The sequence below is a fragment of the Thermobia domestica genome, chromosome 14, assembly GCF_964235325.1.
Source record: "Thermobia domestica chromosome 14, izTheDome1.hap1.1, whole genome shotgun sequence".
Lineage (NCBI taxonomy): Eukaryota > Metazoa > Arthropoda > Insecta > Zygentoma > Lepismatidae > Thermobia > Thermobia domestica.
The window spans coordinates 196,433,051-196,446,676 of NC_137467.1; the positions used below are offsets into that span (position 1 = coordinate 196,433,051).

Genomic DNA, 13,626 nt, shown 5'->3' on the forward strand with positions numbered 1-13,626 from the left:
TCTTGGGGATGTGAACTGTGGCATTTTTTAGTACTGCAAGTCTTAGCATGCTGGAGGTAAACTACTGGAAACCCAAATAAAATTTTGTTCTGAAATTGCTTGATATTAGATCTTTTTTTTTTTTTTTTTTAAATGTTTGTTTCACATACAATGTCTAACATTCTTGCAACTGAGTCAACCAATTTTCCATGTATGATGAAACTTGTAGAGGTGGTGGTTGTTTTTACAGAAGCTTTTAGAAATACTAAAGAAATATTCCCTACAAAAATTCCTCCCTGCACATAATTCCCCGTCTCGAAAGAGTAGGCACAACGGGAAGTAGGCACAACGGGAATTACCGTTCTGCCTAGAGATAAGATAATTAAAAATATTTTCTTTAAAGTGCTGGAGGGTCTGTAGGCAGAACGGGAAGTAGGCACAACGGGAATGAACCCCGATAAACTGCTAAAACATCCTCTTTACATTGGAGATATTCAGAAACCCTTCGGCTTTGTAAGCATGGCATAAACTCAATCTAAAACGTTACAACGAACTTTTTTTTTTTTTTTTTTTAAGAACAACGAAAACCGCCACCACAACAACCAATTTGCGAATTTCAAAATTTTTTGAAAGAAAAGAAAGATCTTTTTTGTTTATAGATAGGTACGCTCCCTAACACCGAAAGAAGCTGTTGTAGTTGCAATAAATTCCTCGAATATTACACACGGCCGTTCTACGCATACACACACACACACACACTAACAAATATCGACGAACTTATTTTTTTTTTTCAAGTGATTCTTAGTTTAAAAAAACTATGTGCTAGTGCATCGCCGTCGTGGTGCTTTGTCAGGAGCCGACCAGTTAACATTTTCTATTGATTAATATCGTTCAAACGCTGTAGACTACATTGATAAATATTTTTCGAATTACTTTCTTTTAAGAAAAAGTGTTATCAAAAGCAGAAGTGGTTTGTTGTTGGTGTCGGTGATCAAACTACCTATGGTTCTAGTTGGTAATCGGTTGCTGAATATCTGTGCTTCTAGTAACAATAGAAAAGGCTGCACATGTTTTAAATAGACAGCATAGTGGAAAGTGTCAGACAAATCCATAGGAGAACAGAAGCAAACGTCTACATCCCATGGAAGCCCTAGCATATGCTCTGTGAAGAGACTAATGAGCGACCTACCGAGTATACAGCCCATGAGATGCACACGTCGGGATCCGAAGCAAGGACTTCAACCATGGAACTGTGATGGAAGCATAGCCCAGATGGAAAGGAGCAGGAGACGCTAAGTGCCAGTGATACATTTTAACAAGTTTAACGCAAGGAAAAAAGTACGTGCCTGGTAAGAAGCAGTCATAAAAAGAAATGGCGACCAGTTGCGGTGAGAAGGTAGGAAATATAGTTATTTTATTTCTTCCCCATTATGACTCAAGGCCGGACTATTTTGGCAGATGTCATCCATCAATTTCGTTACTTCATTCCCTAATCGGGTCGAGACTGATGGTATTGTTTGATTCTCCGTTCCCATACGGAATGAACAATTAGCGTGCCCTAGTTTTTATACAATAACCACGAATCCAGTAGTATGTCAGTGATTCATTTTTTATTTTATTTTATTTTATTTTATTGAAGAACTAATACCTTTTATTTGCATCACATTTGGAGTTCTTAACTCCTCATCATATACTAAGACATTCTGTTATATAATTGATGAAGAAAGGTTAGGATAAGAAGCATATTTGTATAGAGTCCTAATATTTAGAATAATATTCATGTCTGTGGAAATGCAAATTTGGGAGTTGCACTTTGAATAAAATATAAATTCAATATTATTAGTTGTTCGATGATAATTGTCTGGATAGGCACTTCGTAAACGGAAACGAATTGTAGTCGAACATCTGTAAAGTTTTTCGTAAAAACAAGAGTTTCGGTCTATCGGTAGATTATATAATATACATAAAAGATAGAATAATTCATCGATAAGTATCTAATCAAGTGACACGTTGCGCAGCAGGCCGGTAGCCAGCCCAAAACTGTAAAGGGGGGGCCGGCTGAAGTTAGGGGGGCCCGGTCCAACCATATTATAGTTCATCACTATATAATAGTTGATTTGCAAGCCTACCGTGAAAATTTTAAAGGGAGCCAGCAAAAATTTAGGGAGGGCCCGGCCCCCTAGACTCCTCCTGGATACGGGCCTGTTGCGCAGACGGACTCTCATTACTAAAGATAAAAAGTTAATTGATTCAAAGTAAGTCAAATTGATATCCCAACTAATTTGTATCAATATTATATGTGCATTTTATTGCTTGTTTATATGGTAATTAACATTGATTTTCTTTGGTAATTTGATTAGATAAACTTGAATAATAATTCGAATGTTTATATGTATGAATATTTAGTTATATGATATATGTATATATATGAATACAGTATTAAGATCCACAAGTGCACTTCTATCCTAATGTATCCTTTCTATAATTTCACGTTTCCATTCGCATTCGCCAGCAAGTCATGACTTTAAAGTAAATCAAAATTATCCAATCATCACTTCTCTACAGTCTTTTCATTTTTCTATTATATATATATTTTTTAATTCTTCCTTAATAATAATGTCTGGAGGTGATAAATAAACTTCAATTCAAGTAATAACAATCTGTTTGCCACTGTTTAGTTATAAGCAGAGAAATTAAAATATCATTTACTGTTAGAAATTATTTAAAAAAAAAACATATATGATAGCAATTCAGATTAATTGTATTTTTTGAGCCTTAATTGGAAATTAATAAAAAGAACTGTTAATCAGAAGTATGAAATGATTCAAGAAATCACATAATTGTATGCTCAGGTAACAAACTAAATTCTCTATTTAACGTTCTCAGGTGGAATCCGTCTGATTCCATAAACATAATTCAGGTATTGATGTTAATAATTTCAAAAATCAAACAATGGTATTGATTCCTGTTAAAAAGATTTGTTTTTCTTCTGTTGTTTAACTTCTTTTTATTGTTGACTACTCTAAATTGTTATTCCATTCACTAGTAACTACTTTTTTTAATTAATTAAAATATTGCTGTTACCAAATTTTTCTGTAACTTTTGTTATTTAAGTAAGCAAAGTAGATTTAAATTCCTCACCCCTGCTAGACATGGTAAAAGTTTTTTTTTTTTTTTTTTGTCTTTACATTACCAGTAATCCAGTAATTTGGGAGATGCATAATTAATAATTAATATAATATTAATCATAATCATATCATAATCATAATTATAGCACAGTCATAATTAATTTGAGTTATTGTGAATTATTTCGATTCGATTTATTTACATTATATCTTTTATTTCAATAAATCAAAATTCTATTGCAGCATTCAGCAATTGAAATTTTATTCAAAAATTCACTTGCTTCTCCAAGTGGTAAAAATGAAATAAAATGAAATCTTTAAGTTTTACGTCCCACGGTTATGCCGGTTAGGCTAAAGGAGACGGTGATGATGAGAGATGAGTGAAATGGTGGAATGAAGAAAGTGGGAGGAAACGGGAGAACCCCGAGAAAACCCACGAGCACGGTGTTTGTCCACCACAAAGTTCACTTGGCGGGGTCTCCAAGTGGTAGTCAGCACAGTCTGTCCCATAAAAACTACATTAGCGAGAAAATTTTTTTCAGCTTTGTAGCGTGTGACCGTTCTGTGGAGATTGCATAAAATAGATGTTTATTTTGTTTTGTTTAAATTCTAATTAGCTGCGCAACTACTTTTTCCTAGCGCCCTGGTAATACCGTTTTTTTGGGGGGGGGGGAAGTAGGACTTCGATATCTGTATATCATTAGAAGTATTATACCTTTAAATTTCTCTACGTTTCGTGAATCGCTAATTGAACATTAAACTTGGAGACCTGAGATTCAAGCCCCGCGGCGTTAACTTCAGCTTTCCATGATTTAGCTTACTATCGCACCGGTGCAATCTTCGAAAACAAACCATCAAAAGCCCAGTCTCGGTAGGCAAATATAAATTTACATATTAATTTATTCAGATCTGGCGAACCCGAGCATAATGCATGTCATTATGATAATTATCACATGCTCATATTCAGGAATCGAGGTCAAATTTACATATCTAATAAACTTGACCAAAACCATCCTTTACAAAACATTACGAAAAAATCCTTACCTTATAAACATTACAAATAAATCAATAAATTCTATGGTTATGGCTTTCTGCCTTAGCCACTGAATCACAATTGATGCAGTTGAAACTATAATTTCGGACATTCTTTCCTAAACAAAATATTTCAAAAAATTCCTGAGCCTCTAATTCTTCTTCTTGAGTATACTATAACACGTTTCACTTACTGTGCGTTATTTAGAAGGTATACGCTTTCGCATATACAGGGTGTTTGAAAACAACACCGACAACGTTTAGGAGATGATTCCAGACAGTAAAATAAGACAAAAAATATAGGCCAACCTGGGTGCACAAATGCTTCCTTTCGGAGTTATGGGCTGCCGAAAACATTTTTAAAAAAATAAACTTTGAAGGTCCATAGTTCAAATACTATGGGACCTAACGTAGTCGGGTAAAGACTTCATTCAGGAACTGGTATGTGCCCTATTCAAATATCCATGTTTCAGAATCCTAAGGTACTCAAGCAACTATTTTTATAGAGGGAGTTTCGCTACGGGTATATAATTTGAAGTACTCACCAACTACCTCCATAAAAATTGTTGCAGAAGTACTGTAGGATTCTGAAACATGGATATTTGGATAGGGCACGTATACTAGTTCCTAGGTGAAGTGTTGATCCGACTACGGTGTATCCCATACTATTGGAACTATGGAGCTTCAAAGTTCATTTGTTTTTATGTTTTCCACAGCCTATAACCCCGAAAGGAAGCATTTGTGCACCCAGGTTGGTCTATACTTTTTGTCTTATCTTGGTGTCAGGAATCGCCTCCCGACCGTTGTCGATGTTGTTTTGAAACACCCTGTATAGTACTGACCTTACGTCGTTTCTGAGGAGACCGTTTTCATGGAGTCGAATTAGGACCAGTGGTACTATTCGAATCTTTTAACAACCGGTTCCCTCTCTCTCTCTCTCTCTCTCTCTCTCTCTCTCTTGACCCAAGTGAAATCTTGACCCTACTATGGTAGGTCCCATAGTATTGGAACTATGGACGTTTAAAGTTCATTTTTCCATGTTTTCGGCAGCCTATAACTCCGAAAGAAAGCATTTGTACATCCAGGTTGGTCTATACTTTTTCTTACCTTGGTCTCAGGAATCACCTCTCAAATGTTGTCGGTGTTGTTTTGAAACACCCTGCAAATATATACAGTGCATACACCCTGCACTGTGTATGTATATATAAGATGTCCCACCAGGAAAGTACCATATTTTGAGGAATGATACTATTGGCCATGACAAGCAATCGATTGGGATATAGATGAAAAGACCACTTTATTTTGTACACATTGCTTCGAAAGCACATATCTCGAGAACTCATGAAGACATTGGAGTCACTCAAAAACTTGTTGCAGGTAGGTAGCACACGTAATAGACATTATATATGTATCACATTCATTACACTCACAGATCTCAGTATCCTGGACAAAATCCTGGAATTCATATTCAAATTTCTAACAGCCAATTCCAAGTTTTGTTTGCCATTGCATTGAAACAGTTCAAAGTTGCTTGCTTTCAGAACAATACAAGTGAACGGGAAAAGTAGAGGTGTTTTCACAAATTTGTTTGACTTCTTTCTTTCACTCTTGGTTAGGTCATGCATGTGCGTGTGTGTGTTTATGTCTGGGTATAACAAACGGTTCTGCGAATTCGAAATATTTTATCAACCGGTTCTAGCGAACCGGCTGAATAGCATCATTGATTAGGACCCTTCGATAACAAAGCGACATAACTTAAATCTCTTTTCTTTTAGAACAAAGCTTATGACAGTATACCATCGTATGTAATTTCTGTGCAAGCAGCTGTGATGAAAATTATAACTGCAGAACAAATGGGCACCGGAAGAGGTCATCAACTTTGAAACGCAGTCATGCTATTTCCTTTGTCTCTCTTACTAATTATCACTGGCTATTAACATGTTTCAGCAAGCATACTAACACCACTGTTGCCAGATTTCACGCTCTAAAATATTTTCTTAAAGTTATTCGCGGAAATAAATGAGTGTCATATTTTAGCATATTATCACATTGAAGATGAATTTTTTCACTGAAGAACTTGGCTCAAAATGCTGGTGAAAGAAGAGATCCAAAGCGTTTTCAATCCATTAACTGAACAATCTATTCTGTCTTCTCCTGAAGATATATTCTCATTTAAGTTACTTCTGAGGGGCTGCGGTGGCTCAGTGATAGAGCGATCAACCTCTTGTGTCCTTGATTCGATCATATATCGCGGCAAGTGGACTTTCAGGTGGACAAACACGGTGTGCGTGGGCTTTCTCGGCGTTCTCCCGTTTCCTTCCACTTTATTCATTCCACCATTGCGTTCATTTCTCATCATCACCGTCCCTTTAGCTTAGCCGGCAAAAGCGTGGGACGTTAGCCTAAGATTTCATTTCATTTCATTTTTAAGTTACTTCTGAATCACCTTCGTTCCCTTTAGGCGAATATCAAAATGATATCTAATATATATAAACCATGATATTTTCCATTATTATTTCCACTGCAAAATAAAGTTAAAAAAGCAACCTAAATAAATAAATACTTTAAATAAATGTTGCAAGTGGAATAGAGATAAATGTAAATAAATACATAATAATGTAAAGCAATATATATTATAAATAAATAAATAGTAATGTAAATAAATAAATGTTTATAAATAAATAAATAATTACTATTTTATATTATAACAAATAGATAGATAATATGAATAAATAATAAATGTAAACACTTCAAGAAGATTACAAAGTAGTCCAAAGCATTTCTTCTTATACAAACTACAATATGCCACCGAAATCAAGAAGAAATCTGAGACTATCACAGATGCATGCGTCTATACCAACATCAAATACCCAGGCCCGTATCCACGGGGGGGCTAGAGTGGGCCGGGGTCCCCCCTAAATTTTCACTGCCCCCCTAAAATTTTCACGGTAGGCTTGCAAATGAACAATAATATGGTGATGAACTATAACATGGTTGGGTTGGGCCCCCCTAACTTCTACCGCCCCCCTACATTTTTGGGCTGGCTACGGGCCTGCAAATACCTATGAGGTTCTTTCAAAAGCCACGAATGACAGAAACCTTCCACTCCAAACACTGAACTTGAAGAGGACGAGAAAATAGATTATATGAAGGCTACCTCAGACGTGATCAAAACTTGGGTATACATATGCGATTGCCCTCAAACCGAAGGCTATAAATTACAACAATTAATAACTAAAGATAGCAGCAAAGAACTTACTTTTCTCTTCATGAAACAATACGCAAAAATTATGTGTATGCTTCAGGAAGATTACGAACCTTGTGTTCTCACCACAAACTCCAATGTGCCACCGAAATCAAGAAGAAAACTGAGACCATCAAAGCAGTTATTCGTCACCTTCCAATTGATAGCAGCATTGAAGACATCATAACAGCACTCAAGAAGAAGGACTAACCCAATATTCTCCGTTTCATAAATGCAAACCCAGAATCGTGAAGGCGGGAAAGGGAAGGTCCCTATCTCACTATACAAGCTACCAGCATTTTCAAAGAAGGCTTATTGTTACATGTGAAAGTTAGCATAGAACCACTATAAAAGGAACACTACTTGCAGTGCATCGAATGGCAATTGATTTAGACATTTGCAACGACCTTGCCAAGCTCTGCTTCGGTGTGTTAAGAGGCCTCATCCCGGCGAAATTAAAATACCGCTAATTTTACCGTATATATGTGATATCTTCAAATAGATAAAAGAGAATCGAAATGTAGAACAAGAGCGTCCTAGACAATATTATTTTGCGTGAGGTACCGTTATCACAAGTCATCTAGTGGCTTTCCGTTTTCAGCTGTTTAGAAACGCGAAAATAAATGCCGATTTTCAAAATGTCTCGAAATCGAAAGCAGATAAGTGAGTCGTGATAACAGTTTCTCATGTAAAATAATATTGTCCAGGGTGCTCTTCTTCCACACTTCGATTATCTTTTATCTGTTTGAAAATATCACATAATTACTGTAAAATTAGTGGCATTTTAATTTCGACGGGATGAGGCCTCTTAAGTACTCCGGCCCTCATTGAACGTAGCAATGCGAAAAGCAGACCAGAGACACACCAGCGAATTGTATCAACTGTAAAGGCATTCACCCTGCTAATTATTCCGGATGTCCGCGAACACAACAAATTCTACAAGCAAAAAGGAAAACAACACTAGCAATCTGAGATTCAGTGCCTCTTCAAGACACAACTACTACATCCACTTCAAGACCTGAGCCTACAATATCACGTACTATCGCAGCTTCAACACCGAAGACGACTTCTGATGATAACTCATTCTCTGAGGATATCATCCAAACTATTAAAAAATCTCTTCAACTTCTGAAGGATTTAAACCTGACTAACATGATACACACGCTACGCACCTACATGCCAAAGCTGAAAGTCCTTCCAGATCTGCTCAGCAAATTCATTCTATGAACTCTTACTGTAGAGTCAAGAAATCTTTTCAGCACTCAACACTTCGTTACTTGTTATAGGAAGCATTTTCTTGTTTTATTTTGTACTAGTTGAATATGTATTGCTTCGCACGGGGGTTGTATTTGGAAGTCAATGCCTATGGGAGTATCACCATTAATTTCAGCAACCGCGAAAACTATGGATTTGATACTAATATCGGTCATTTTGGGCTATTTTTTTAGTTTCGGTATCTCCCCCGCTGACTCCCGACCCGCATATAATTGTAATTGAATTTGCATGTCATCGCTAATTGAAGTGTCACCATTGATTTCAGCAACCGTGAAAACTATGAATTCGACACTAATATCGGTCATTTTCTACTACTTTTACATGTCCCGGTAAACACACCCCCTCGAGACCCCCCTGGTTCGAATTTTGACAAAAATGTTTAAATCTGGTCTGGAGCCTGGACCAAGGTATTCGTGACTAAAATTTGGTAACTCTCGGTCAATTTGTCTGGTTCCCAAGCCGGTTCCGGTAAACGTCCCCCCTGAGACCCCCCTGGTTCGAAATTTGAAAAAAGGTCATCGTTTTGATCTGGGGCCTGGGCCAAGGTACCCCTGACCAAAATTTGGTAACTCTCGGTCCACTCGTCTGGTCCCCAGGCCGCACAAAGACAGACAGATAAACACACAAGCAAACTTTATTTTATTTATATTAGATTAGATTAGATTGTTCTGCATTTTTGTATTTTGTAATTTTATATTGTAAACAGCCAAACACACCAATAGATAAATAAATCCTGCTACCCATCTCCAAATGAAATTACAAATGAATGAATACTCATTGCCCAAGAGAAGGCGTTACTTTCTCCGGCCCGCCCATCTTCAGATGGAAATGAAATTGCACGAACAATATCAACCAACGTATACGGTAACTAAATAAGCACTGTAACTGATTAGATTAATACTATAAATAAAAACTGAACCCTGTAAATAAACTGATTAGAACTGTATACAGAGTATAAATAAATAATAATAAATAGATAAGTCATATTGCTAATGTTTAATCTCATCTTAAAATTCCTTCCAGTGAAAATTAATACTTTGGCTATATCTGTTAACATATAAATGAATAAATTTGTAAATAATACAAATAAATAATAGATAAGTACCGTAAATAAATAAATAAATAACTGCTATAATTAAATTGATTAAATTCGAACTCTAGACCCTTTAATTCCGAATCAAGAAATAAATCCACTAATTTCTCTAATCTCGCCCAGTTTTGCCAGTGCATGAAGGAAACAGTATCGTGATTGCGTTTTATCATCACTTTGACAAGGTGCTTACCAGGTCTAGCACACATGCGTGTGCTTCTAAATTCGATAACTGGTGGGCTACAGAATTTTTATGTTATTTGGCCTAGCATTTGCAAGACAACTGCGGAAATGCGTTATAAAGCCCTTCAATCATATTACAAAGGATGACTGGCAAAGGAACCGTGACATTACTCTAAATCTGTGTTGGCGAACACCAGCATGCTTTAAATTTGGCATAGAATGTTCTCTACAAAGTGTTATTTTAAAAAATATTTTTCAATGTCAGAACGTCTAGAACATTTTGCACTTAACACCTTTTACGCAGGAAACACAATAACTAAAAAAAGAAACAATCTTTTACAAGGTCCACAGTCAATGTTAGACTAAGAACTGTTGATATGATAAAAAATAATAAAATAAGTTATTTTTTTTCATTCCTTCATAAAAATATACGTTTCACGAAGGCTAATATGCAGCCCTCAAAACATTGAAGAGATAGGGGTTTTATAAACATGTAGGCAGAGTGATCCAAAAAACGGGAAATTTTGAAATTAAAATAATTTCATGAAAACAAATGTTTAAAAACAAATTATTTGTCTCATTTAATAGTAAAAGTAATGCCATTTTGAATACATACACTACAATTTATTTATTTATTTTAAAAAAAAGGTGACATCTTGCAGGTGAGCTTCTCTACCCAAACGTTCTTGCAGTCTCTTCGTTATATTGGATGCCGGTGTAATTCCATACGATTGTCCTGCATCCAATATCTAAAAATTTGTTTGTTAACAGATCCACTGAGGTGGAAATGGGCTTCGTCTGACATCCACAGTTGTTAATAAACTCCTCGTCCTCCTTTATGTTTTGAAGCATTAATTCACAAAATTGTCGTCACATAACATGACTGTTGGATTTCAGTTGCTGGACGATCTGCAACTTGTATAGATGGCATTGCAAGTCCTGTACTAATATTCTTTGGACACTTGAACTATGCATGCAACTGTAAAGATGCTGAGTGACAACGGATTGACCGACTTTAACTTCTTATGACACCATCTCGAACATCATGGATATTGGCCGGTGTGCTAATGGTTCACACACCGCCTGGAGGCTTCCTTTTCATTGCCGAACCACTTTCCTGGAAATTACGTATCCATGTTTTAATTGCGTCTGCTGATGGAACACAATCGTGGCGACGTCAATTAAAATGACGGCGGAATTCTCTACGCGCCTCCTCTACACCGTCATTGTTCTTGTTAAACGTTTTGATCGCGAAAGCACGTTACGCACTACTCCAGGCATGCATGATAACTAAATGGCATGGTGTTGTTGACAAGCTGGCGTACATTATTCAGTGTTACCAAACGGCCACAGGTGCTAACACAACTTTCAAAATTTCCCGTTTCTTTTTAATCATCCTGTATTTTTAATCCATTATAAACGCAAGACCATTTTTTTCGTAAATGGTACTCTTTGCTATCTTTAGCAGATTATGTTCATGCTATTAACTGACAGACTATAGTAAAGGTAATTGAATAGTGCAATCTTAATAGTTCTGTTGTAATTCTAAAGAATATAGATACAGTATCTTAATGTTTCTCTCTTGTTTATTTTCAGGTAAGTTGATCAGAAGTCTCGAACGTAATGCCGTATATTTCAGCTTGTATATAAGGTAACGTAAGATGTTTGTTATATAAAAGTACTTTTGAATTTCTTAGTAAGAAACTGAAATTTCAGTAATGATAATTTTTTTTTGAATGAATATTGAGATTCTCAATTCTCTTATATATTAAATAAAAAGTATACAATTTAATGTATGAGAGAGGTGAGAATCTCAATATTCATTCAAAAAATACAGGGTGTACCAGAAGTACTCGTCTTTTAAGTGATCAGTACATTTTTGTTATAAACAAGAATGGCATGAAAGAAAACTGTAGGTACAGAGGAATGATGTAAAAATCAAGTGCTTTACAGTATCTAATCCCTATTCTCCATTTGGAGGTACATCTGGCGGCCATTAACATGGATGCATGCCTCCATTAGGAGACGCACATTTCTGCACGCGTCTCGGCACCCCAAATCATCACATCAGGACTCTGGTGATCATGTTTAATCATCACATTAAATTTCGGAACGCCAGTACACACAATTGTGACAGTTCGTTGACTCTGACACATGGAACTTTGCCTCGTCCGTCCAGGCTATGTGGTTCGCGAAGTCGGGATCTTCCTCCACCATCCGCAGGTACCTACTCAGCAAACTCGAGATCGAGATCGCCCTCATCGAGTGCGTGCGCCAGGTGAGGATAATACGGGCGCAGTTTCAGGTCCTTGAAAACTGGCAACCGATTACTGTATCCGAGCCGAGCCACATTTATGGGATTGTTGACTGACCTAGGCCTGTCGGAGCGGTTTTGAATGCTCGAGGCACCGGTTGACAGTAACGCGGCTGAGCTAATGTTAAAAAAAATGACCTAGGCCTATCCGGACTCTTAGCATCAATTACAGTACCAGTGGTATCGAAGGCTTCGTTTACCCTTCTTATTGTCTGCTGTGGCGTAGGAACACTGAACAGCTCCTTCATTCATCGCTGGATTGCGTCTCAGCATCAGCAAATAGGCGAACGCATTCGAGATTTTTCTCAAGCCGCCGTCATTTTCTAGTGTTGCCAACTGAATAAAGGAAAAACACCATTATACCACACCACAAATAAAACAAGAAACAAACAAACAACAGCATTAATCATACAGCCTAACCTATCGTACTTAATAACAAATAGGTCACTACTTCAGGTAGACTCAATATTATCATTATTGAAAATATTATCTTTTGTCTATGAAATTCAAAAGTATGCTTTTATAGTATGCTAGTAGTCATAGGCGCTGACTTGAAGAAAATATTGGGGGGGGGGGGCAAACAATGAATAAATATATAATCATATTCAGTTGTTTTCTATCAACTACTTGGTAAAGGCTCCCTTCCCTTGATCTCGGTCCGCTGCATCCGCTCCTCTGCGAAATTCATGACCAAAGTCAAATTTGTCTAAAAGCATTAAAACAAATTCAAATTCAAATTCTGGAAACTTTGCTGCACCACACTGATCTTCACTTGTCATATCAATGTTTCCATAGAGTTGGTTGAAGCTTCAGTGCTATATTAAACATCGTTTTGAAAACGGCACTACTCTGTATCGAGTAACAAGTCTGTTCCTAGTATTGAATTAAAGGCAAGACGAAATTTACGACATAAATTTTTGCTCCTCTTTGTTAATTCTTCTTCAACTGGATTATATTGGGCTGGAGAGGACCCCACCTTTAAATATTGGGGGGGCAAAAGTGCCCTTCCCCCCAAACTCGGCGCCTATGCTAGTAGTTATATTTAGTTAAATGTTTACATTTGTATTACACTAAAGTTCTACCATTTTAAAAAAAATTGATTCTGTTCAACCTTTGTATCTCATATTCTGAAACACAGTTCAACATTAATTCAATGTTTTATATTTTATTAGTTTTTTAGCCTTGATCTTAAGTTGAGACTGGTTAAATCAGATTTCGAGTGCCAATACACCATTGCCTTACGTTGAAAACCAATATAAATATAAATATACAAGATAATGCGATTTTAAAAATATTCTTTCCGTGCCTTGCGTACCAATATATATTCTCTATTGAAAGTTCTGAAAGTTTATTAAATTCGACTGTGGCACCTGAAATACAATGC

General features: G+C 36.5%; 1 protein-coding gene across 1 annotated transcript in view; it reads left to right on the forward strand.

Moving 5' to 3' along the window:
• The window catches only part of LOC145670521 (uncharacterized), a 1,332,296-nt gene that overhangs the window by 928,346 nt on the left and 390,324 nt on the right, over positions 1 to 13,626 (forward strand). The gene's annotated exons all lie outside the window — the stretch shown is intronic.